Genomic DNA, 25,756 nt, shown 5'->3' on the forward strand with positions numbered 1-25,756 from the left:
ACAGAGGCAGAATAAACCTCTTCACCTGTGTAACGGGCCGACCAGTAGTCCACCTGGAAGGCCGAAGAAAGAAGAGCAGCCTAGGAGGAAATCGCCGCGTCTACAGAAAGGAGTGGTAATAACCTAAGAGGTTAAAAAGGGGTGGTTTAAATAAAAAGAGTGAAAGGGAAAGGGGAAAACAGAAACAAAAGTTTCAAAATTTATGTTAAGTACAAAATATACATCACACAATGCCACCCCGCGAACCGGAGATTCGTGAGGAGAGAGGACTAATTAAAATGTTGCTTGTGATTGTTAGTTTGATGACTGTGATGATATTGATAATGGCCCTATGTTTGCTTGTTTATATTTTGCAGGGAGGCCCCCGTGAACTGTCTGAACACGGGGGCCAGTTGAATCCAGCACCAAAAGAGAAACTGTTTATTGAAATAGGGCTAAAAAGGAGATCAAAACGCGAGGTTTCGGGTAAAAGGGATGAGTGCCTGAGTACATATGGTGGTTTAGAGTTGAACTATGTTAATGGGTCCACAACTTCATTCACGTTTGATTTATGCGATGTTTTTAAGTGTGGAGGAGCAGATAGTAGTTGGAGAGCATATAATGTGTGGGTTTGTTGGGATTATGCAGTAAGTACACATTGTGAAAGAGGGAGTAGGCCCTTTGCAAACTGGTGTCGGAACTGGAATCAGGTAAAGGGTTACACTGGGGAAAATGGGGAAACGTCAGGACAAGGGTTAGAGAACGTGTTAAAACTTCAAAGAGATTATAGTCCATCTAAGAATCCTTTGACTATGTCGCTGGGCAACTGGCGGCGTAAAAACTCTGTATATTTAGTCTTGGGTGTGGAGACTGTGGGAACTGACCCGAAGGGGTTAATTAAAGTCAATTTTCTTGAAAAGGCCAATCCCGTAAATCCCGTAGAGCCAGTTAGAGAAGAAAAGGAAATACACATGATTAGCGACCCAATGAACGCTGTTGTACATTTTACAGGAGAAAGGGGAAACGGGTCGTCATATGCGGTACCAGAGGAACAGGAACCAAAGGATAGACGAGTCCTGGTGGTGGACTATACTAGACTGAAGCCTCAAGATTTAATTGAGCGCGCCACTGGGTTCAGTGACAGTAATCTCTGGCTGGACTGGATGGCTCTAAATGCTAGGGAACAAGAGCTATCTAATTGTGTTGCTTGCGCCTCTGCTAGACCACGTCTGTTCACAAAGCCCGCTCCACTCCATCTGGAGGACAAGTGGGGCTATGATTGCATGTTGCGAATGACTAGGGGAGCGGTGAGTACTGGAGACTGCACTGTCTTGTCCAGTTTGTTTCCTCCAGTTGACAAGCGGACAAAGGCAGGACCATTTTTGCCGAAAAAAGATAATTATACGTGCTTTAAGTTCTCCACAGATAAAGTAATATATAACGTGGGAGAAATCGACCCAAGTTGGTGCGCTGTTACCCAGACAGGAAGAACCACAAACAATGTAAGTGATCCCAACACTTTAATTGGGACTTGGGCTAGAAGTGGACTTTACTATTATTGTGGGCATAAGACTCTTTTGGCTCGTGTTCCTCTGGGAAGTGTGGGGACGTGCGCGATGGTGAGGCTAGGAGCACCTCTTATGCTAATTGGAAATCAGGTAAAAAACATTCCACAGCACAACACACGCACATTGGCAGCTAGGCGGAAGAGACATATCCTGTCCAAAAGGGGGATTGAGGGAACACACGCTTATGACCCTAGGCTGAACTCGCCAACCTGGATTGACTCAATAGGGGTCCCCAGAGGAGTTCCAAGTGAATATAAACTCGTAGACCAAATAGCTGCTGGTTTTGAGAATCTTCCAATAATTTCTGCTCTCTTTCCAGTGACCCCGAACAAGAATGTAGATAGAATCAATTATGTTCACTATAATTTGCTGAGGCTCTCTAACCTTACCAGAGACGGGATGGAAGGGTTAGCGGAGCAGATGGGTCCGACCTCATTAGTGGGAGTCCAAAATAGAATGGCCCTTGATATGTTATTGGCGGAAAAAGGGGGGGTTTGTGCGATGTTCGGTGATCAGTGTTGTACTTTTATCCCGAATAACACTGCTCCAGATGGCTCGGTGACGCGAGCCTTGGAGGGGCTAAAGAGTCTCTCTAGAACCATGCATGACCACTCGGGAATTGACAACCCGCTGGAGAGCTGGATGACCTCAGTGTTCGGAAAGTGGAAGGGGTTTGCTCTGTCAATTATGTTTTCTCTATCTGTATTGGTGGGTATTTTGGTGACCTGTGGTTGTTGTCTCATTCCTTGTGCCCGAAGGTTGGTAGAGAAGGTGATTGTAAAGGCAGTGGACCCTGGGGCGGTGGCCCCTATGTCCATGATGCCGATGATGGATCTGGAAGTAGTCGAGTGGACTGAGGAGTGAACAACAACCTATGTATCGACCTCTGGTGTGCCAGAGGTCGATACATAGGTTGAACAAAAAGTATACATAGGTTGAACAAAAAGTATTTTACCAGCATAATATAATCTGCAGTATGATCATTGCTTTAACAATGTAACAGATAGCTTTAAGATGGCCTTAAGATGTTTATGATGATGTTAACTTTGTATTCCAGGTGCAGTTATAACTATTTTATACATATTGCATATCTGTGCTTATTTGAGTTGATGTTCAGGTTCATTAATGGTTTTGAGCTTCATCTAGTGAGAGTGTCTAGATGATCCATGCTGAGGGAAAACTAGAACATAGAAGGAATTGCAGTACATGCTTACACAACAGTTCATTTTAATATCTTTTATATGTTCATATTCTTGTATTAAGCTTTTAGTAGGGGTTCTTGATTAAAACATTTATTTAGTAGAGGACACATACATAGTCTCAGTTGTTACATATCAGAGTGGTTTCTGTCTCTCTGTCTGGTTAGAGGTTAGGAGCTAGTCGCGAGGTGAAACAGGGTGCAATTGTGGTTAGCACACAGACACACACACACTTAGTTAGAGAATCATTTATAGGTGAAAGTTTAATCATGTTTTGCTGGGGTTGCAAAAAGAGCAGTTTGTCGCAGAACTGCTGCTGAGGTGTCAGGATGACAAGCGAGCATCCGGCAGTGACAGGAAGCACCTGTTATGAACATAGAAGACAATTGTTCTTTTAAACGGTGTCAAAAGTCATTGTGGTTTTGATTTGATCTATGTATAAAATGTATCTGTGACGTTGAAGGGGCGTCATTAAATTTAAGCCCTGACGGTATAAATATCTGTTTAATGCTTTGATTAAGTTGAAGATCAATTGCTGTTTCTAGTGATCTTCCCACGTGTGAATTAAAATCTTCATTTGACTTCACCCGGCCGGACCAGTGTGGTTATTCTTCGAGCACCTCTTGTACCCTTCCTCAATTTTTGAACCTTAACAGTTTTCAAGCTGACAAGTAAATTATCCAGCGAGCTAAGTTGAGCTGACCGACGTGCAGTAAGGTTTTCATGCTCTTCACTAACAGCTGATCGCTGAGAATATATCAACAGTAATAATGTCCTGTAATTCCCACGGCTCTGTATGTCACACCTGCGTATGCTTCCCCATCACATTCATCACCTGTTCCTCTGGTGTCTCTGATTGGAGCACGCAGGTGTGTGGAGCAGAGTGAAATCACACACCTAATGCTGTTTTATTCAACCTGGATCTTGGAAGTTTTGATTAACATCAGTGTCAAACATGAACTAACTCTTTGTCCCCTTCAACATTACATGTTGTTTTTTGAAGTAACAGGTTCAGTGATCTTAAAAGGCTGCGGTAACGTGTCGCTGATAAAACACTGAGTCATTTTCAAATTATTCACTTTAGTTCAATTCAGCTTTATTGTTTTATGTGAAAGTCTCCATCCTGTGTCCTTCACTTATCTTTATCCCAGGTGTGAATTGTTCACAGGACTTAAAAGAAGGACGTGTCTGTGGAAAAGGCTCCGGCCAACCTAAACTCCTCCCTCATCAGGACACAGAAGAGCCGCTGAGGCAGCGCCTTGGAGTACGCTGCTGGTCGCGGCACACAGGTGCGCAACAAGATCTCCCGGCCTGCTGGAGGAGGGAAGTCTGGTACTCTGCTGCTTCCCCCAGTTTGCTTCTTGTCAGATCCCAAGTCCCCATTGACGGGCGCCAGAAGGGCAGCCTAAAAGGGCAAAGGTCAAATGTTAGCAAACAGCAACCGATTCTGAAGAAATGTGCTGTGTGATATTCAGAAGTACTGTAACCCGAGTCTCCCACAGAGACCTGATCCAGACTACAGCTCACAAACACTGCTCCTCTACTAACACCTCACTGCAGCTGCACCCTGCTGATCCTGTCTGTGATTAGAAATGATTTCAATAAAGTAAAACAGAGGCTCGTTTTCTATGAGCGTAAACAGGGATCTCTTTTTCAGTCTCAGTGTAACAAACGTGTTTACTGAATAAGTCTTTCAGTAAAAATGTTTTTGTTAATTCAGTAAAATCTGCAAAGATGACTTGTACTGTTGGCAGCAACAAACAGAGACAACAGAGTGTGGGACAGACAGGAAGTCAGGACACGTCTATGTGCTTCACAGTGGGACTAGAACATGAACATTTCTACACACACCACAGGCAGCAACTGTGCAAACCTCCACGTCACCAAAAACACCCTGCAGGTCCCATCAGAGCAACGGCAGAGAAAACAGATGAAAGGTCTGTTAGAGAGAAAAACGCTTCGCTGCTTTCTTACCTGTATGACACCAAAAGGGTTTTGTTTTTTTAATAATAAAGGCTTCATGTTTTACAGTTAAAGGTAAAGCTCATGCAAACATGCAGGCTTATTTGTCTGATCAATGCAAAAGTTCAAACATGTCTCTTTCAAGCCTCATTATCAGCTGAGATCATAGTAAAGACACAGACAGGATCCTGATCCATCTGTTCTTTATATAATTACTGTTTTTACTGTAATGTAGAATATCATGGACATAATACACAGACTGCAGCCTAAATACTGCTAAAAACAGCTCTTTTTATTTTTAAGGTTTCACGTATTAACCTTTTATTATAAAAGTCACCTGATCCTTAGCAGGTGTGTATACAGAAATACGTCCAGGTCATTATTTAAGCAAAGCGAAGCCAAACTGCTCCTGTGTGACAGATGAAGTCCACCTTTAAACAGCATTTAGATGCTGCTAATGAAACTCGATTAGTGGCAGCACTGGTCTGTGGGCTGGGGACACTGGTGCCACCAGTACAGCGCGCACTTTTCACAGCGCCACCATGTGGACCAAACTGTATTCTGGGTCAAACCTGATGTTTTATCATTTACACTGAACAAAAATATAAACGCAACACTTTTGCTTTTGCTCCTGTTTTCCATGAGCTGAACTCAGAGATATGAAACATTTTCTACAAACACAAAAGACCCGACACTCGCAAGCAATGTTCCCTCTAAGCTGCGCGCGTACACAATTGCGCACTGCTGGCACGGTCTCTGCACAGAAAATCTGCGTTGCGCGCACAAAAAAAAAAAAAAAAAAAATTCACCTGAATTGAAATTAAAATGAAAACTTTAACAATCCTGTTTTGCAGTGTTAGTCAGTGACTGGCTGCTCCCGTATAGGATTAGAACGAGGCCACCTTATCCCGTAGTCCAGCCAATCACGCGATTCACATTCGTATATACGCAGCTAATCAACGTCGCTGTCAGGCTCTGACGCGTCCTTATGCGCCGACACCGGTGTTTTAGCAAAGCGGCTGATGTGGAGTGAAGCCACGTTAATGACAACGTGTACAACCATTGGAGATGTGAGCAGGACCGACGGAACAACTGACGGGAAAAGTGTGGACTTTATACCAGTTTTTAAATTGTGTTGATCGGCCGCGTACAACCAGAGTTATGATAAAAATATCTGCAATGTTTGGTTTTCTTCCTGAATACTGTCGTTGTTTATATTTACTGCGGGAAGAAACGGTGAAAACGCCGTTTTATAAGGAAAACGCTCGAAAGCCTGTGAGCAAAAACAACACCCCACCACCCTTTCCTATTGGTGGAAAAATGTACCATGTGGACCAATCAAAAATTATATGGCAAGGGTTAGAAACGGGAGGAAGTTTTAGGAGTGACGGCGGTGCTTGGAGATGTGAGAGATTTGCGACGTTTAGCGCAAATCTTATGTAGTGAGTGTGTAGTGTAGTCAGCAGTTTTGTTGTGTGTGTCAGAACAATGAGGCGACTGCTGAATGTTACAGGTGTTACAGCAGTGATACATCTGCTGTTGTCCTGCAGGTATCAGGCTGTTGTTCTCCTTCATCTCATAGTGGACACAAATTATTTTTTGGAGTGGCACAAATAATTTGTGTGGCATCGGATTTGATGCAGAACAGCTGATTGTTCTGTAAATAGTTTGAAATGTTTAATTAAAAAACGCCTTGGCTACATTTTTAGGTAAACAGCTGCAAAAAACTTTGTTTGCATAACTCGGTTACTTTTTTTGAAGAAGTAACTATATAATTAATTGCCCAACATTGGTCATTATATCCTGTATTTTGCAGACAGAGTTACAGACTCTCTCCCAGACCACAGACTCATAATACAAGTCAGAGCTTTATTAAAAAAAAAAGAAAGAAAGAAAGTTGTGTTTTCAAAATTAGAGTTATTTTTACTTCCAATAGTGTTAACATACTGCACAGGTCAGGAACAAGATTTTTTGTTACATTTTCATTGTAAGTGGGCTGAAGCAGTTAATTAAAAGTAGTCTAACATGCCACACCTCACAGGTGTGGCATGTCAAGGTGCTGATTAGACAGCATGAATATTGCACAGGTGTGTCTGAGACTGCCCACAATAAAAGGCCACTCTGAAATATGCCGTACATGTGTAGCACAATGACACACATGTCGCAAAACCAGTCAGGATCCGGTTCAGCTCATGGAAACAAAAGTGTTGTGTTTATATTTGTGTTCAGTGTAACAAATACTGAGACGTCTAATAATGTTGTGTGTTGTTCATCTGAGGACGCTGCAGAGAACCAGATTATTTTTATTATCCTGTTTGTCTGTTATGTGAACCTTTAGAGGATGTACCTTATAATGACTGAGTGTGTTTATCGCACTATGTTAAATGTAACTGTGAGCGACACGAGGCTTACTGCTCATGGTTACCTCATCAGTGGTGAAGTCAGCCAGCTTGATGCAAGAAAGAGGAAGAACAAAAGGATGAAAGAGCAACACACAGATGAAAAACAAAAACAGACTTTCTAACCGACAGAGCTGAAATCTGAACATGTCACCAGCTGCAGGAGGCAACGCTCTGAACCACGTCGTTCCTCCTCCAGATGGAGCTTTTACTGCCTATAGTCTCTTGACATACAATGGTTGGATTGTCCTATGATACTGTATCAGCTGAGCCTCAAATTCTTATGATCTCGAGCTTCAGTCTCAGTGAATCCTTAGTTGGCTCAGATGCATCATCTGGTGTTTGAGTGTAACAAGGTGGTTGTAACACAAAAGGTGTGTATGTGTTTGTGTAAACAGGTGAGTGTGGTTTGTAGTGTCCAACTAAAGCAGCGTGTCTAACCAACCACATCTCCAGGGCTGAATCAGGTGACCACGAGCCATCGCTCCACAGCTGCTGAGGGAGCTACAACCCTCATTCAGCCTTTCATAGACATACGGCAATGAACTGTATGAACAATAAACTTTATTCATACACACAAATCCCTTTAGGGTTGTGTCAGCGAGGGCAAACGTGCCACATCAAATACATGGAGCTACAAGCTGTGGTGACCCACTGTCAGTAAGGGAGCTTTATTACACACACACAGCATCAAATCATAACAACAGTTACCTCAAGCTACTTCTATGTTATAAGGCAAAGACCCTGCAGTTACACAGGGAAACATTAGGTGACCGTCTGTGAGCGACAGTGGGAACCAAAGCCTCTAACAAACATCCATCGATAGATGAGGGGCAGACGGGCTGAATGCAGAGAGGTCTACTAACACATGTTGAGTGAAGAAGAAACACCCAGTGCATTATGGGGAACTTAGACCTATAACTTAGACCTGTGTGCGCCTTAGCATATGCTACTTCCGGCGCATAGCGCTTAGTTTCCGGTGTGATATTCGCTCCTTGTTCACGGTCGGGTTTTTCAACCAAATGGACGAATCAAGTGGCAATTTACATTTTTCGAGATGTCGAATGTATCTGTAGATGATGTTGATCGACTTGTCGATATTTCCCCCCCGCGCCTCAGAGCAAACGAGAGAAAGGATTCAGATTTTATACTTCTCAGTATCTGTAAACAGCGCTCCCTCGTTTATGTTATAAATAATTATAAATTTGTTGTGTTTTCTTTAACAATGTCAGAAGGAGAGAGGCACTGAGGCACCGTCTTCCGCCCCCCGATGCTCCTGCTGCGCCTCCTCCTTCTGACAGGAACTGCCTACAGAACAAGCATGAATGATGCCTGAGTGGACACACACAACTCACAAGTTCCTGGCTCTGTCAGCTCCTCTGCAGAGGGTTTCCCTAAGAAGGTGGACCTAGCAGGGTCACCGGGGGACGGGGAGCTGTGCCTCACGGCCCTCACTTCGTCGGAGAAACCCTCATGCAGAGTTCAGAAACTTGTGTGTTGAGTATGTCGCTGTGAGCCTCCACCATTTAACTAGTGGGTGCAGCCTGAACTGTCTAGAGACAGACCAGACCAGCTGCACAACACAGACACTTCAAACCTGAGGACAAATCTAAGAGAACAGAAAAAGGAAAGGAAACTTAGCTTAGAACCATGCAGCGCTACAGGAGACGGCAGCACTGCAGAGGTGAGGACCGGCACCTGTTTGAAAGAGACAAATGCACACAAAATAAGTGTTTGTTGTAGAATGTGCAGCATGAAAGTAGCATGCATGTTTTGCATAGAACTGTTTTATGCATCTGCATTTCACAAAGAATGACAAATTGGTATACGGGACAACAAATAAAATCTAATGTATAGAAAAAAGATAATAGGATATGCCCATGACAATAAGAATGATAAAGGACTTCACAAAGTCAATTTATTGCTAAAGTGTGATCTTAGAAAATTGCTATTGTGCACCACACTAAACAGAACAAATTCTGTCAAAACTTACTTTTGCAAGATCCCACAAATGTTTTGCAAGATCTTGAGAGTTTTTTTCTTTGCATTTATCATGCTTCCATCAATACCTGTAAAGCTGTACAGAGTACTGCAGCTGGTTGTTAATGAATGCAACAAAGACCACCAGATCAAAGTACACCTAGCCACGAGTGTTTCCCCTTCCACTGAGCACTATCTTCATCTCGCAAAATACATGTTCAAATTTTTTTTCTTCAATGTGCCTTGCGAGGCTCCATAACATACCTATCAATCTGTGAGCATTTCTCAGAGGCTGCAGCAACTGCAGCTTTTGAGGAAGTTGCAACAGCACATTTGTGAATTCTCACGCGTAGCCCTACAGGAACACCCACAGTTACAAATACCATAGCGACCAACATCAGTGCTACTACTGCCCACAGTTCATGTAAAGGAAACATAACGGTGTCATACAATAAACTACAGAATCAGCATTGTTGTCTGTGAAGGTTCTCAGTCATTCAGGTCATCGTAGTCAAAGGAGCTTGTAAAGAAAAGCGTCTGGACTTCTTTAAGTTGCTTGAAGACGTTTCACCTCTCATCCGAGAAGCTTCTTCACTTCATCAGCATTGTTGCACAACCGTGTATTCAATCTTGTTACCCTTCTTTAAAGTCCACCACCTGTGCTGCAAGTGAAGTTGATGCATTAACACATTGAAAGTTGTGGCACTTCTCATTATTTGACGTGCACAGCTGCTCTGTGTGAGGGTCAAACATTTGTTTATTCAACACCTGTGAAGGTATCAGAAAAAATGCATAGATAGCAAGAGAAGCAAATTAAAGCACTGCACGTGCTTTACGTGCTATGACATGCTGCACGTCATAAAACCCAGTTTCTTGATTAACATTTTTAAGAGTTAAGTTGTAATACTTTTGTGCATTATTAAAACAAATCCTAAAATTCTGTATCACTGTGCTGTTACGAGAAGGTAGCTTGAATGTAGGTATCTGGCCCTGTGTAAATCTTGAGCATGAGTGATGTTGTGGGACAGTGCACCAACTACACAGGTACAACAGCCGGAGAACCAAGAACCAGGAACAGCTACTTGGCGATCCCGACACAGACTCCAGCTTTCCATATCTGCATCTGCAATGAATATTAATAGAGATAAAATACAATCTTTTATCCTGTCTTCCTTCTCTCAGCCCAACCGGTCGCAGCAGATGGCCCCGCCCCTCCCTGAGCCTGGTTCTGTCAGAGGTTTCTTCCTGTTAAAAGGGAGTTTTTCCTTCCCACTGTCGCCAAAGTGCTTGCTCATAGGGGGTCATATGATTGTTGGGGTTTTCTCTATATCTATGAAGCACCTTGAGGCGACTTTTGTTGTGATTTGGCGCTATATAAATAAAATTGAATTGAATTGAATACAATTTGCGCTCTCAGAGTGCTTCTTGTTTGTTTTTGTTGTAATCTGACTGTGGATTTTGATGTTTTTAAAAGCATAATACAGCAAAAAAACAAACAAACAAACAAACAAAACCCAGAAGGCCTTTTAAATTTCTTTAAATATTGTTCTGCTTTAGTCAAATCAAAAGATTGTATATTATTAACTTGAAATTGAATTGTGATTTTAATTTTAGGAATAGAATTTTAAGAATATTAGTTTTTACTGTCTCCAAATGGACAGGTAAAAAGCAGCTTTGAATTGACAGACCTCAAATAATAATATATTTCTTGGATTTGAGGGGGCACCCAAACTCCACCTACACTACTGTGCTAGACAGCAATATCACAGAACAGTGAACTCTTGGCACACACAAAAAATCCCCAGTGTAATCAATCCTCCACAGCAATGAAACACTGGATTATTGGGTACAGACACTCTCTTGTAGCCAAAAGGTCAGAGGGTTAGTCCTTTCCAAAGCTATCAAAACATCATTTAGCAGGGCAGCGGCAAACAGTGTCTGAAAAGTGACTTTTCATAACCACTGTCATACTTATTAGATATTAAATTTACAATTGTTTTCTTCTCTGTATTGTTATCCATTCAGAACCAATACAATTATCCTGATAGATGCAGAAGGGAATGTGATCTTCACAGAGCGCACCATGCTTGACTGTGACACAACCAAATGGAGCACCAGTTCTTTCCAGTTCAAACTGCAGGAGTGAAGACACAATGGAGGAAACCTACTCTGTGCCTTTCTGCATCATCTCTCCTTCCGTTACCTTTTCCTCACCATCTCCTTCAGCTGAGCCTCATGTGACCACAAAGACTCATCAGCACTTTTTTTATTCAGCTAGTCACTAGCTGCCTCGTTAACATCAGTTTCATATATTTCTTACTTTTGATTTAATTTAAAGATGTATGCTAATTTTTTTAAAAAAGCAAAGATGCCAAAGGACATTTAGAGTTTTGTAGAGGAAAATATTTTACCTACATGTCATGAACCTTCTCAAAAATTATAGCTTGAATGTAATTTGGTAAATATAAGATTGGTGTGATGCCATTTTCTGTCATGAACGCTAGACATTGTGGCCCTTTCACACACATGGCAAAAGACAGGAGATGATCTGTGTTAGGCACATTACATGCAGTACGTTATGACTGGTTCTGACATTAGTGGTTTTAAATACAGCTTGTCTGGGTGAAGTGTAGAAAAGCTCGTCTGCGGTGCATGAATACATGCTTTTTGGTGTCCGATGTAACCTTCCATCCATGATTTACATTTTATGCTCTATTTTCAGGCTGCAGGCTAAAATGGCATCCTATGACAAGTCCTAGGGTCACATATATTTTTCTAGAAGATTTAAGTTCACACGAGTCATCACCAGGATTACTGGCTACTTTGTAAGTTTCTGATTACCCTTTCATTGGTGTTTAGGTAATTTTGCGTCACAGCATCAAATGTTTCAATGCACTGTTAAATGCACTGGATCTTGAAAAAACAGCCTGAAAATAAATAACAGTTTATCCAAACACCTCTCTTTTTGATTGTTGCATTATGATTACGGATACAAAATAACTGTCAGGAGCCATGTGCTCACACACATATCAGTATAGGCCTAGGAAGCTGGCTCCGCTGCTTCCTGTATGACTCTAGGATTTACCCACATGCAGGTGACGTATGAGTAATGTATTAATGTGAAGAAAGCTTTTTGTAACCAGATTGAACCCATGGTTAATTTGACTTCTGTTCCCTAAAAAAAGAGTTCAAACTTGATATGATTTGTGAGTAATATGTACATATGTATTTTGATCTTTTGTTAGTTTTTTCCATTTAAAATCTCCCTATGGTCATTTAACCAGTATCCCTGGTTTGCAGTGTTATGCCATTGTATGTACTTTAGCTGACCTGCAACTGTTTTCAAACAGTGACCCCTCCTGCCTGTGTGGAATATTGCACCCTTCAGGATGTACCTGAACATTTGGTGTATTTAAAGATTACCTTCTTACTTTTTTAACCAGCAGAATGGGCACTGGTATCTTCACATCAATGTTTTAAAGCAATACAGCATCTAAAGAGGTGTAGAGGAGTATAAATCTAGACAAGTACAAATAGAATACCAGTGGCACAGCATTAAAAAATAATGCAGTTTTTATTTTTATCTGATTAATTTCAGCTGTGAAACAAATTTGTGGTTGTATTACCATCACTCCATGTTTATAGGCTGTATGTAAACATCTTTATAGTTTTCTTCATATACTGTGTGCTGTAAGCATCCACCAGTCCCAGAATTAGCACTCTCTGCTAAAGGCAGCAAGAGTCCACTCGACAAAACCAAAGTATGTTTTGTAAGATTTTGCATCACTGATTAAATATATCTGAATTTATTGATTCATGCAGGAGGTGTGTAGCACATGCTCACTTTAATGTTATGTTATAATTTGGTTGCTCTTCCCATTTTTAAAAACATTATCCTTTTTTAATGCTTGTCGGCTACCCCTTGTAGTCAAAGTGTGCATAAAGGGATTTCATGCAATATCAGGAGTTTCAAAAATGTGAACCATCCCACTGGATGGCTTCACATTATGTGAAAATGGGGGAGGGGGGATTCCAGTTATTCAATGGGACGCCGTTTGTAAACTGAATGATGCTGGAATTAGTAGCAACATTTTTCCACATTTAGCTCCAAGCCTTATTAAAAACATGTTTTTTCAAGTCATTTTTCACAATATTCAAATTTCCAAAGAGGAACTGGAAAATGTTCTTTCCCTGAAAATGTCTTTTACTGAAGCTGCATCTATCCTCTCCATCTCAAGGCCTACTCTGTAAGACTATTATAACAAGTAAGTTATACAGTCGCTTACATTTAATGCTTCATTGAGCTGTATGTTTAAGTGTAGAAGAAAACCAAAGATCAAAGACGACACAGTTCAGTGCCAGTTAGCAAAGATGATGCATTTTGTCCTTTGGATGTATCATATTGCTGGTCTCTGTCAGCCTCTGTGGACCTTCACCACCATCTGCACCACGCACGAGGGCTTGAGCCCATATTCAGATAGAGATGCAGAGTCGTTCACCAATAGCTTCCCAGCGACAGTCAGCCGGACTTCAGCCATAAGATATCCTACACACACAACAGAGGACAGAGATGAACCTCACAAAATATTTAAACATGTCAAAAACTATTATGTCAGGTTCCCTGAACACCACTGAAGATGCACACATTTTAAACACACTCCTGTGTCCAAAACTCCTTAGCAGTGACAACAAAGTTAATATTTCAAAATCATCCTCAGTGCACACCTTTTCCCCCACTGTGGTCAAGATGCTCTTAGCTGTTTGGTTCCTCCTGCTCAGGATTTCTTCAAAGGAAAAAAGGAAACAAAAAGCAGTTTTAAAAGTTTTTTGTTGGTGGTGTTTTTGACTTTCAAGCTCAATCAAAGCAGAAAAAGACTTCAAAACAAATTCAATTGAATGGATGGGTATAATCTTCCATTGAAAGCCAGCAAGAAATAACAGTTTTTTAGAGAGTTTTGGTCATCATACACATAACAGCAATCACTGCGTTTGCAATATAATCTGTGACTATTATGAAAGTAACATACATAACTTGAAAAGCTAAAATCAATCATAACATTAAGCTCACCTTGTTTTTGTGGAGAAGGTGATCAGGCTTTTTCTTCACGTCCTGAGACCAGGTGCACTGGATCATCACCAGCTTGTATCTTCATCCTTTTTCACTCAGTGAAGTCTTTCTCTTTGTTCCCTTTGCAACAGAAAACTACCGTGTGATCACAGGTGAAGTTAGGGATATTTTTCCTGTGCAGTTTTTATAGTGCTTCATTTGGTGAAGCTGTTGATCCACTTTGATCTCAAAGGATCTCGACGGTGGAAAAAAGTAATATTTCTCCTTACCATTAGGCTAAATATAGATATAACAATTTATAATATGTCAGCAGCATCCCCATAAGGGAGGTCTCCCTGTAGTGTCCCGAATGCAGATCCATTGTGATAAGAGAGAATGGATCAGATTTGAATGTCCTCTGTGAAGTGTGCACAGCAGTAAATGGACAGCCGTTTGAATTCTGCTTGCAGTGTTTGAGGGAATGGGAGAGTCCACGGCCTTGGAAAGACTGCTGTGAAAATCACTAAAAACACTACAAACCTGCCCAGATAACCTTTGGTTCATTGGAGGAAGTCCACGGATGTCCTTCTATCCGTCCCTGTCTCACCTCCTGGTTGAGTACAGCAAGTGGAATTGTAAATTTGTTGTTTGTCCTCGATGTAAGGTAAAGTTATGTTTTCTATGCCTGAAGAGCTATACTAAATGTATTTTTTTAAAGCGACTTCTGTGTACCATGCTCCAGCGGTGTAGCTGTATGGCAGAAGAAATAATGACAGAGACACAAAGCTTCCAAGTTTTACTTTTGATGTGGGAGTGCCTTATTTGTAATAATGTACCATGCTGTGTTTTTTAATTCCCTTTTTATAATTCTCTATCTCTCTAATTCTCTCCAAATCAAATATAATTAGTGTTGGGTTCTATTGATGAGAAATTTGCTACTAAATGTGATCTTTACAGCTGCATTATGTCTGAATCATAATGATAATAAACCTGAAAAATGTAATTCATTCATAAATGTGAAATATAGTTAATCATACATTATGTTATTACTCATTCCTTAAGATTTAGTTATTTTATGTTGACCTGTCATTGTCTGCTGCTTCTTTAGCATTAGCTTGATGGCATTAATCACTTGTGCTATTCAGGCATTTTTTCCGTGTTTTTTTTTTTGTTAGCTTTATGATGACTGCTATTTTTTCTTCTAAATTGTTTAAGGAAATCAATGTCTATTTTATTAAAACCTTGTTATGCTTAATAAACAGTTAGGGTGTAAAGCATGCATGTTACAAGCACGTAGATGCTTTTATTTACAGTTTGTCGTTGGTTTCTTCTGCTTGTGCAGTTTTCCAGCCACCTTCTTCCCGTGCAGCACACAGTCCCAACATGATCAGATGATGCAGAACAGCCGTGTGGGTCAGCATCCCCTGACACCACACCCTGAACCCACCAGCCAAAGCCCTCCCTGCAGCTGAGCCACAAACCACATATTATCTCATTTAGAAAAATGTTTTGAGTAACTGACAAAACACGTAGTTAAGATTAATTTTTAGGGGTTTTGTTGGTTTTATAAACAGTTTAGTTTGAAACACACTGAATAATTCATTAACTACATTTTAAAAATCTGAAAAGCACTGTGGCGGGGCAGGGCCGTGCAGAGAGGTTTAAAGGGGCGGGTGCTCAAAGTTAAAAAGGGGCACATTGAACCAGGTTGAATAACAACAACACACATTCATCAAGAATCTAATATGGGAAGAGAAGGGCTGTGTTGATCTGAGACTGTAGACATTAAAAAGTCCACAGGAGAGATGGTAGCTGATTAAACAAGTGTCATGAGATAATAACAAAATGCAAAGATTGGTGACAGCGCTTGGAACCATAAGGCAACAAAAAACTGTGAGAAATAAATTAGGCTCTGCCTGTGAATCACTCTTTGCTTCTCTTCTTCCTTCCATCCCATCATTTCATATATCACTCTCCACTTGCTATGTGAGAACAAGGCACAACTTGTCTGTGAAGGTTCTCAGTCATCCAGGTCATCGTAGTCTTTGCAAGCTCCTTTGAAGGCACAACTTGCTATTGCAATAAACTATAATCTAATTATCCACACCTAACAACTCTTGCACTTAATCTATAATAAAATGATGACAGAAAAATGTTATAGCACTGCCTTTAGTAGCCTCACACAGCTCCTGCTGTTTCCTCCTCATGTCCTTACCAGGCATGTCTGGACAATGTTATATCATGAGTAATATTTTTTTTAAAAATCCATCTAAATAAAACACACACATGCACGCACACACAGTGACATTTTAGACCTTCTTCAGAATACTGTATATACTATGGGCATCACGGTGCTGATCCATAATCCTTACATTATTATTTATTACTAGAGCTACAATAATAACGCAATGAGGAGGGAGAAGTAATAAATATGAAATAATGTATTTATGATGATTCCATTTGTTTCACTATCCACTCTGTGCAGGGGCAAAGCTTATTACATTTTTAAACTGCAGAGATACAATAATTTTACTGCTGTAAAATCCAACTTTTGTCTTATTTAAAATATAAATCTAATATAATCTGCTTCTTAATGTATGTTCTTTAAAATACAGCGTGTGTTTTTAATATATTATAATTATAATAATTATTATCACTCCCTCCAGTTAATACACGACACCACGGTTCTTCATTCACAGATGGATTTATTCTTCTGTCACACTTCTCCTCAGAAACACCATAAAATCCACCGTCAAACTGTTATTACATAAAAGTACAGAATGACCAACATAAATATTACAAATAAACATTTAAACCCAAGTTAACAAATACGCGATAAACAAACACAGTTAACGTACCTCGCTGGCTGCACGTAACCGTGAGGGAATGAGTCCGCTTCAGGAACAAAACTTAACAAAAATAATTCCCAATTTCTTCTTCTTTGCAGCTTTCTTTTACTTTAAACTGCTTATTTATTCCTTCTTCTGCCTTAGTTAACTTATTAACTTAGCTTCTTGCACATGCCTTTTACTTCCCTTTACGTCACTTAAAAAGGCCTGTGTGCAACACAGAATGAACCTTAGTTCCTACCCCAAAAGGAACAATAAATAAAGAAAATAAATAACATAAATGAACACAATAAATTAAACAAACTGACATAATTTACATTTATGGCAGTTAAACTCCCACCAAATCTCAACTTGAGATTTCTTCACAGATTTGCATCTTCAAGTTATAAGCATTTAGTTTAACACATGCTTATTCTGCTTCAACAAGTAGTACTATTTTTTGCACTGGCCTTTCAAGATAAACTGGCCTAGTTGTGCGTTTTCCCTGTTTGTCCAAAGTTGAGTCACTAACCAACAGCTTTACCTTTCTGACCCTTCCATCAGAGCTGGGGTACACCTCCGTGACTCTTGCTAGTCTCCAGTGATTTCGCGGAGCACTGTCCTCTTGAAGAATAACAATGTCATTGACATTGGTGTTCCTTTTATCCCCATGCCATATCTGTCTTTGCTGGAGATTAAGAAGGTACTCCCTCCTCCACCTTGTCCAAAACTCATTCGCCAAGAACTGCACCTGACGCCATCTCTTACGCAGGTATAAATCTTGACTCACGAACTGACCCGGAGGTGGCAATATGATGTTAGACTTCATCAGAAGAATGTGATTTGGTGTGAGCGGTTCAAGACTTGTTGGATCATTCAGGTGCTCTGTTGTCAGCGGTCTGCTATTTATAATAGCCATCACTTCATACAAAAAAGTCCTAAGTGAGGCGGTGTCAAGTCTTTTAGCAGACTGATCAAGAATTGCTGTTAGAACACTTCTGATTGTCCTTATTTGCCTCTCCCAAATTCCTCCCATATGGCTTGACGATGGGGGATTCATTACAAACTCACAGCCATATTCCTTCACCTGCTCATGATCCCAGTTCTTCATTGAGTCCATGAACTCTCTTTTTGCACCCACAAAGTTGGTACCTTGATCACATCTCAACTGCCTTACATTCCCACGTATTGCAATGAATACGCGCAATGCATTGATGAAGGCATCTGAACTGAGGTCATCAAGCATTTCGATATGTACAGCTCTGCAACACATACAAGTGAAGAGAAGACCATACTTCTTCAGTTCCTTTCTTGCATCCCTCACATAGAATGGTCCAAAGCAATCCATGCCACAATATGTGAATGGAGGGGTCATTTCCATTCTGTCCTCTGGCAAGTCTGCCATTTTTGGATCTTGTATGTTCCTTCTATACTTTCTGCATGTGACGCACTTAAAGATATGTGAGGCAACTGCACTGCTGCATCCAATGACCCATATCCCATTAGATCGCAACTCATTTACAGTCATACCTCTTCCTTGATGCTGTACTTTCTCATGATAATGCTTGATCAATAAAGAAGACACGTGACTTGTTTTTGGCAGAATAGCAGGATGTTTAACATGTGTATGAAGATCACTTCTTGTTAAGCGTCCGCCTACTCTCAGCACACCCTGCTCATCCAAAAATGGACTTAATTTGCATAGCTTGTTTGCTTTGTCTTTGGATTTTACGTCCTTGGATTGCTGTAAATTCTTGATTTCACTGCTGAATACTTCTGTTTGGACCAATCTGATTAGGAAAAGTTCAGCTTGTTGTCTTTCCTCAACACTTGTACTTCCATTGAGTTTGGGACTAAGACCCTTAACTTGCTTAGCATGACGTTTAAGACAAGCAATAGCCTTAACAACTCTTTTCCAGTCAGAAAACTTAGTCAGGCGGTCCAACAATGTTCTATTTATCCTTGCGCTGGTGTTGAGCACCTGAGCCCTTCGAAGTTCTGGATCAGTATCACTAACCTCTCCCACCTTAGCATCTCTTGTGGGTAGCTCCCTTTCCCACAGAAAGTCTGGGCCAGTGAACCAATTTGAAGCAACGAGCCGATCTGCCGATAACCCTCTCGAAGCATGGTCCGCCGGATTGTCTTCGGACTGCACATGATACCACTGGTTGACATCTGTGGTGGCTTTGATTCTCTGGATCCTATTTGCCACGAAAACATGAAAGCGTCTGGCATCATTATTAATGTACCCGAGAACAACCTTTGAATCAGTCCAATAATATTCCTTAAGGTTGTCTATTTCGAGCTCATGTTTTAAGATGGCACCCATCTTCGCAGCAACCACTGCTGCAGACAACTCAAGCCTTGGAACTGTTGTGACCTTAGTGGGGGCAACACGTGCTTTCCCCATGACAAGTGAGCAGTGTACGCTGCCATTAGAGTCCACTGCTCTTAGATAAGTGCACTCCCCATAACCTGTGAAGCTAGCATCTGAGAAGTGATGTAACTCGTACTGCTTGACATCTATGAAGCTTGCTGGTATGTAGCACCTCTTAATCTTTACTTGACACAAGTTATGGAGATCTTGTAACCATGACTGCCACTGTGATCTGCACTCCTCTGAAAGTGGTTCATCCCAACTAGCTTTCTCTCGACTCAACTGTTGCAAGATCAACTTCCCACGCAAAACAAACGGTGCTACGAAACCCAAAGGATCGTAGATGGAAGCTACTGTGGATAGCACTCCCCTTCTCGTCATTGGGTGTTTCTTGACAGTTACTCTGAACTGAAAGTCATCAGAGGATACGCACCATTGCACGCCCAGTGCTCTTTCTAGGAGTGGCTCCCCTAAATCTATGTCCAGTTCTTTGACACTGTCTGCACACTCTTCCTTTGGTATTGACTCCAATACCTTCTTGCTGTTGGAAATGAACTTGTGTAGTCTAAGCTTGCCTGTGCTGCAAAGCTCTCTTGCTTCCTTGATCAGCTTGATTGCCTCAGCATCAGACCTTACACTCACCAGTCCATCATCAACATAAAAATTTCTTCGGATGAACTTGACAGTGCTTTGGTTAAATCGATCTTGACCTTCTGTGGCTAGATGTTTAAGTCCAAAATTGGCACAGCCAGGTGAGGAAGCTGCTCCAAACAAATGGACTTTCATCCGAAAAACTGATGGCGGAGACTCAAGATCACCATTCTCCCACCATAAGAACCTCAAGTAGTCTTGGTCTTCAGGCTTTACATGGAATTGATGAAACATTCGTTCCACATCACACATAATAGCGACTGGGCCCTTTCGAAATCTACAAAGAACTCCCACCAAGGTGTTTGTGAGCTCTGGCCCTGTAAGAAGGTAGTCATTCAATGACATGTCTTGAAATCTTGCCGAGCAATCAAAGACCACTCGCAGTTTCTCTGGCTTTTGAGGGTGGTATACGCCATGGTGGGGAATATACCAAGCTGATCGTTTATCAAGCTCTTTTTCTGGGACCTTTTCTGCTTCACCACGACTGATAATGTCTTCCATGAAGTTCATGTAGTCTCTCCGATATTTCTGGTCTCTCTTGAGCTTCTTTTCCAAGCACATGAGGCGTTGAACAGCACTTGGCTTGTTATTTGGTAGCTCTGGCCTGCTCTGTTTAAAAGGCAGAGGCATTTCAAGATGTCCGTCTTCTTTGTGCTTAATTTCTTCTTTCATTTTAGTCAAAAACCGGAGATCTTCTTGCGAGAGATTTGTCTCTTCTCCAAGCCTTTCACTGAAGTCAGATTCCAGCACCTTAAGTATGTCTTCTGGAGCAGTCATCTCCTTAATTCTTGTTTTGCAAACATAATGAACTTCGCTCTTCAACTTACTTGTTACTTTGGGTTCAGGGGTCACTTGCTTTACAATGATGCGGTGACTTACTCCTATTGCATCACTGTAGTGTTCACCTGGATCACCATAGCTCACTATGCTCCAGCCTACGTCAGTTTTCTGTGCGAAGGGCTGGTTGTCCTCACCACATACAACTTCTCTAGGCATTAGTGCTTGTGGACAGTTATACCCGATAAGAAGACCGATTTCACATTTCTTCGGCGGGGCAATGTGTTCCGCAAGATGCTCTAAATGAGACCATGCCTTTGCAGTCTCTGGTGTTGGAATGTGTGTACGATTGGCAGGTATGAATTCACGAGTGTAGACCGTTGGCACTGTGATCTTCTTAGAAGAAGATAACCCTCTTATTTGTAGACCTTTGAGTCTTTTGCATGGTACAATTGTCTCCTTGGAAGACATTGTAGACAGCTTCAACTTGACTGGCTCTGCATTAACATCAAGAGCATCTACCACTTCTTCAAGAATGAATGAAGAATCACTTTGTGAATCTAACAGAGCATAGACAAGGACTTCTTTGTTTGAATCACTTGGCATTGATGCATAAACAGGAACTATTGCTGAAGTCTGAGCACTGTTACCATCATGCACAACTCTATTGGATGTGGTTTCGTGAGTGGTGTCTTGCGGCGATTGTGGCTTTCTTTCTTTACTGCAACTTGTCTCGTCATTTTCCTTTTGCTTTGAGCGACCCTCATGTAAGCATGTGGGGTGGCGCTTTGAGCAGGTGTCGCAGACCATCCGGTTGCTGCAATGCTTGGATTGATGGCCAGGACTCAAACAGCCAAAGCACAGTTTCTCACCTTGTATGAACTTCACTCTGTCAGCAACTGGCCTTGCAGTTAGTCTACGGCACTTGTGCAAGACATGCCCTGTTTTCTTACAAAACATACATGTGCTTATGCTCTTCTCAGTGGTGTTAGTTGTAAAAATCCTTGCATTTGCTGCTTGGTTCTTAGAGGTCACTACATTCTGAGGTTTAGATCTTGTCCTTTCTGGCTCCCCTTGCCGCAAAGCATAGTAAGATGTAACAGGGTTACAAGCAATACTAGCCTCCAAAGTCAGGAAAGTTACGAAATACTTGAAATCTGGGAACCTTCCATGCTCCAGCTGATACTGTGTGGCTTTTCGGTTCCATCTGCTGCTTAACCAATCAGGCAACTTGGCTGTCAGTTTTTGGTTTTCAATGCCATCATCAAGAATACGCAGACTCTCATTGTGAGCCATGGCACATTCACAACTGCGTAAAAAGTCTACAAATTTCCTTAAGTCAGCGCTCTCTCTTGATGCTATCTTTGGCCAGGCATGTAATTTGTCTCGGCAGGCTTTGGCAATCATAAAAGGCTGGCCGTATCGCTCATTGAGGAGTTCCCATGCAGCAACATATGCAGTATCTGAACCAATCAGAAAATAACCTTCTAATGCCTCTCTAGCTGCTCCTCCAACATATTTCTGGAGGAAGAATATTTTCTCCGAGCTTGGAATGTTTTTCTTTTCAATAAGAGTTTGGAAGGATGACTTCCAATGATTAAACTTGAGTGGATCACCACTAAAAACTGTGGGCTCTGGAATGGGTAGCCTATTTGCTGATATAGCCTCAGCTAAGACCTTCACGAGCTCTCCTGTGCTATCGTGGAGCACATGTGTTAGCACTGCATCCTTTGGTGGTTGTGAGTGCTGGTCCTCAGTCTTCACCTGATTGAGTGGCTGCATAACCTTATGTAGATCCAGGCTCTGTGCAGCATTCCCTTGGGCTGGACTGAGCTCACTCTCATCATATACTTGAAGCCTTGCTTTGGCTGCATTCAGCCTTTTCAAATTTTCCAAACGCTCAAGTTCTCTCTTTAGGTTTTCTACAGACCTTCTTCTTGCAGCATTCTCTTCTTGCTGTTTCTTTAAGAGAGCAGCCTCTTGTTTCTCTCTTTCTAGCCTACGTTCAGTTTCTTCCCTTTCTCCTTCAAGACGACGAGCTAATGCTGCTGCTTCTTGGTCTGCAATGATCAACCTCTCTTCAGCTTCAAGGTTTTGCAGTTTCTCTTCGTGGCCCTCTTGTTCAGCCATAATCTGCAGTACAGCCTGTGTAGCTGCATACTCGGCAGCAGCTTCTTGTCTTCTAAGTGAAGATACGTTTGAGTGAATAGAAGAAGCTTTAGAACCATTAGAGGCAGGAAGTGAAACACTGGAGGCTGACGGTGAGAATACAGAACTATTATCTGGCCAAATCAACTCCTCCGCTGTTCCCTGCATTTCAGATTGAGCATTTTGTACTACAGTCTTTGTGATCGAGATGCAGTTATCCATCTTGCGACGCATGTCATGGGCTGGTTGATCAATTCTTCTGTAATCATCATAAGCAATGTTCAACTCAGATAATTCCCTTTGAATACTGGTGATGTGTTCTTGTAGGATGTCACTAGGATCCTGTTTTAATACAGATCTTTTAGCTACCTTAATCAGAGCTTTCCATCGTTCATATTTGCTGTCAAAGCGAAGCAATAGCCCTTTGATTTGCTCTTTCTGAAACTCTTTTCCTTTTTCTGTTAATGTTCGGGCTCTTTCACTTCTACGAGGCTCTTCAGGTGGTGCTATATTTTGCCCGATATTTGATTCACCTGTCTGTTCTAACTCAGTCTCTTCTTCCGGAGCAGCTACTGCACCCTGAGCTTCTTTACTTGTATGTGACATTTTGATTATTTAGACACAGATATACACAGGCAGCATAGAAGAGCAAGCTGCAACAACATTTGTGAATACTGAAAGAATGAGCTTAACTAAATGAAGTCACTCTCATTCAAATTAGCCCATACATGTAGAATATTACAGAGTAAGTACACTTAACAGAGTTCTTAAAAGACACTGAACCATAAATACAAACTGAATTTCTGTCAAAATGTACAAAGTTTACTTCTGCCCTTTCAGAGCCAACTATAATTATTCAGCTGAACATGAATTTACATCTCTTACGTAAATGCACATTCATATACGTGAAACAGCGTGGCTGCCAGGCTATACACAGTTCCTTTTAGTTTCCAACTCTTGTGTTACTTTTCAGACCAAAAACTTTAGAGTCTGGCTTATAGACTTCTTCATGAAAACCTTATGAACCTGTGTGTCCTAAACAGTGGCTTATCTGTGTTCCCGTCTTGATGAGCTGTCGAATTTGCGCTGATAGGGCGAGTCTGGGCAGGTCCGAGTTTGACTATCACTCCCTCCAGTTAATACACGACACCACGGTTCTTCATTCACAGATGGATTTATTCTTCTGTCACACTTCTCCTCAGAAACACCATAAAATCCACCGTCAAACTGTTATTACATAAAAGTACAGAATGACCAACATAAATATTACAAATAAACATTTAAACCCAAGTTAACAAATACGCGATAAACAAACACAGTTAACGTACCTCGCTGGCTGCACGTAACCGTGAGGGAATGAGTCCGCTTCAGGAACAAAACTTAACAAAAATAATTCCCAATTTCTTCTTCTTTGCAGCTTTCTTTTACTTTAAACTGCTTATTTATTCCTTCTTCTGCCTTAGTTAACTTATTAACTTAGCTTCTTGCACATGCCTTTTACTTCCCTTTACGTCACTTAAAAAGGCCTGTGTGCAACACAGAATGAACCTTAGTTCCTACCCCAAAAGGAACAATAAATAAAGAAAATAAATAACATAAATGAACACAATAAATTAAACAAACTGACATAATTTACATTTATGGCAGTTAAAATTATTATGTGGACATGCATATTAGATCGTTTTTTAGTGAAATATAATCCCTCCAGAAAGGCAGGAAAAGCCCGGAAACTTACTTTAAAACTAAATATGTTCCCTAAAACGGTGACAGAGCTACAGATCCATGACAGCCTTACACAGGTAGCCAGCAGCTGTGACCAGCACTGCTTGTGCAGTTAATAAAAGGACAGGTAATGTTTGTCGCGCTGTTGCACACACAGCACGCTCGTTTGTTTCAGTTCGTCAGTTGCCACAAGACAACTTACCAACGTGTACGTAATAAGCTAATACTCCTGGGTGCTATACACTACAGTGCACGCTGTGCACCTACTTACTGGGTTTGTCGCATCAGTCTGTGTCTCTGAGTTAACTTGTGTTTCTCCTACAGCTCCGGACCGCAACAAATGCGCGTGCTCTTTGTGAGCTCGTTCCCGGCTCGTAACCAGCGCGTTCTGCCGTCAAGGGCGATCATTGGTTAAATGTGATCATGTGACTGATGCAAGCCAGATCCTTTTATTTAGCAAAACTGTGATTAATAGTTAAATATTATTGTTGATGGGCACAGACAAGACTCCGCACGCACACACACACACATAAAAAAAATAATAATTTTTTTTTAAAAAGTTGCCTCAACAAAAGGGCACTTTGGGCACCCATCAGGAAAGGGGCGGGTGCTCAAGCCCCTCTAGCCCCCCCTCTGCACGTGCCTGTGGCGGGGTGTGGTTTGTGGCTGAGCAGCATCAGGGGAGGGGTGGAGCAGTGGGTGTGTGTGTGTGTGTGTGTGTGTCCATCCATCCCTAGGTGAAGCTGCACCCGATGAAGGAGAGGAAGAGCGCAAATAAGTGGGGCTAAAAACCACAGCACTTCTCAACGGTTTTTCAGATAGAATCAGATAGAAGCGCATTCTCCTTTATAAATATGTGTATCCCTTCGTTACCATGGGAACGAAGATAAAGGAAGTTGTAGAGTCAATGCGGACTTTGTGGACATTTGAAAAGGTCAGGAGTTAAGAGTGGGACACTTGGGGTTTTTTCTTCTTTTTTTCTTTTTCTTTTTACCACAAGACCGGAAAAACGGCATGTGTCCCTAAGTTGCGGCTTCGGTACGTTGGGATCTACCTATCCGAAGAGGAAGACGCATAAAGGGAGTGACTTTTTTTTTTTTTAATTGGCAGATAATTTCA

At 41.4% G+C, this 25,756-nt stretch overlaps 2 long non-coding RNA genes across 3 annotated transcripts in view; both read right to left on the reverse strand.

The window, feature by feature from the left end:
* The window catches only part of LOC147316797 (uncharacterized), a 33,044-nt gene that overhangs the window by 4,927 nt on the left and 2,361 nt on the right, over positions 1 to 25,756 (reverse strand). Inside the window, exon 2 of the long non-coding RNA XR_015131741.1 lies at positions 5,518 to 8,805. This is a non-coding gene — a long non-coding RNA (uncharacterized LOC147316797). The remainder of the gene's footprint in view (positions 1 to 5,517; positions 8,806 to 25,756) is intronic.
* On the reverse strand, positions 13,306 to 25,075 carry LOC147316798 (uncharacterized). 2 transcript variants are annotated; one of them, XR_015131649.1, is made up of 4 exons: positions 24,909 to 25,075; positions 14,156 to 14,275; positions 13,813 to 13,871; positions 13,306 to 13,633 (listed from the first exon to the last, which is right to left on the reverse strand). It is a non-coding gene; the product is annotated as an uncharacterized LOC147316798 (long non-coding RNA). The 2 variants fall into 2 exon arrangements; XR_015131648.1 differs by lacking the exon at positions 24,909 to 25,075 and adding an exon at positions 14,675 to 14,750.

The sequence above is a fragment of the Aulonocara sp. 'chitande type north' Nkhata Bay genome, linkage group LG12, assembly GCF_057382095.1.
Source record: "Aulonocara sp. 'chitande type north' Nkhata Bay isolate Kocher_YH1m ecotype deep benthic linkage group LG12, A_spYH_male_GT1.1, whole genome shotgun sequence".
In the NCBI taxonomy this organism is placed as follows: Eukaryota; Metazoa; Chordata; class Actinopteri; order Cichliformes; family Cichlidae; genus Aulonocara; species Aulonocara sp. 'chitande type north' Nkhata Bay.